The following is a 1,862-nucleotide window of genomic DNA, read 5'->3' on the forward strand; positions in this document are numbered from 1 at the left end:
TTTTTTAACAGTTGAAAAACCATTTATTTCCCTGGAAAGATAAAAGTGATCCAACCATAGGTCTAGCTTTAGGGCCAAAAAAACCCCAAGAGCAGTGGTGGCTCTCTCACCAAAGTCATTCCCGAATCCAGCACCCACTGGGGGCAGGAGGCAGGGAGGAGACAGGGCAGACCCCAGCACAGATTCTGCAGACAGTGAGGCCTGCTGGGAAAATAGAACATGAGTGGGAGCTACAGAAGTATTAAACAACAGCAAGAACAGGATAAGGAGCACTAGAGAGAAAAGGAAAGGAGGTCTGAACTTAACAAGGTATATTAAGGTCCCCAGTTCCTGAGGGACTGAACGCACAGAGCCAGAAACGTCCTGGAGATGGGGTACCAACGAAGTGTGTATTCTCATGCACAACCGCAGCTCGGAATTTCAGCCCACACACATCCCACCTCGAAACTCAGTGTTATGAAGGCCCCTGCTGGCCTCCGCTGCATCTTCTTCCCACTCCATCTGTATAAAGGCATGATCTTTCATGATGTCATATTCGACAACTGGACCATATTCCTCAAATTTGGCCCAAAGTTCTTTGTTGGTATGAGTGGGGCTGATGTCACCCACGTGTAACTTGGCTGAAGCTCTGCCCTTGTTCTTGCTGGCTTCCACACGATGGTCTCCCCATGCAACTTACAGTGGTGCAGGCTCCGGATGGCATCCTCTGCCGCTGTCTTGTCCTCTATGTGCACCAAGCCATAGTTCTTAATGATGTCACCTTCCAGCACCTTCCCATACTGCTCAAAGAGTGAGCGGATCTCTTGATCTGTGGCCTCCGGGGGCAGGTTTCCAACGAACAGCTTCACCATCCCGAACCTCTTTCTCGCAGCGCGGACATTTTCGACCCCAAGATTTCTTTGTTCTGATTATATTGGAGGTCATAACTAAAAGCAAAAGGCCCTCAGGAACCTAATTACTACTGGGAAAAATAAAATTTAAGATCTATTCAAATTTCAAGTTTACATGCACTAAATGGATATATATATATAGTATTCACACACCTCCCACATGATATAAATGAGGTTTTGCTTTCATAAACTACGTAGAAAGGAGCTGCAGCTATACTACATTTCCAGTCTCACACACTTCACTTGTTTGGTTACTTGAAAGATATAGCTCCGCTTTCTTTCTTTTTTTTATGTATTTGTTATGGGGTCTCACCACACAGCTCAGACTTGTAGTGATCCTCCTGTTTTCAGCCTTCTCAGCACAGGGATTACAAGCATGTGCCACCAGCCCTGGACTTGGTTGCGAGCTCAGCGTGCCCAAGGGCAGGACTGGCCCAGAATGTGGTGTGGGGCTCGAGGTGCAGTCCCTCAACTTGCCTAAGTAGGTACTTTGCTGAGCTATCTCACCAGCCCTGTATCTGTTTTCTGTAAGTAAATTCACCAGATATAGTGGTACTTAGGCTTATGACCTTAATTTGTCTAATGATTTTACATCTTTAAACTATAATTTTTTTTATTTTTTAAAGAATAAAAAATAGTAAAAAAAAAAAGTCCATAGAAACGGTACAGAATTTCACTAAACAAAATAGTGATTTGACAATGGTTGGTATATTGCATATTGATATCTTCCAATTAATTGTTCAAACTACCAGATATAAGCATGCCAAATTGATCAAATAAAAAAATTAAAAAGGAGAGAAAGAACTGGGCATGGTGGCACATGCCTGTAGTTCCAGCACTGGGGAGGTTGAGACAGGAGGCTCGCTGTGAGCCCAAGCTGTGTAGAGAGACTCTGCATATACCTAAAAAAAGAAAATTTTAGGCATTAACTCTCTGCCTCCCTCTTCCCCCCTCCCTCCTCCCTCCCTCCTC

At 44.4% G+C, this 1,862-nt stretch overlaps 1 pseudogene; it reads right to left on the reverse strand.

The window, feature by feature from the left end:
* Positions 1–420: 420 nt before the first annotated feature.
* Positions 421–851, reverse strand: LOC101566786 (annotated as a pseudogene).
* Positions 852–1,862: the final 1,011 nt, after the last annotated feature.

This window comes from Octodon degus, unplaced genomic scaffold (genome assembly GCF_000260255.1).
Source record: "Octodon degus isolate 3935 unplaced genomic scaffold, OctDeg1.0 scaffold00032, whole genome shotgun sequence".
Lineage (NCBI taxonomy): Eukaryota > Metazoa > Chordata > Mammalia > Rodentia > Octodontidae > Octodon > Octodon degus.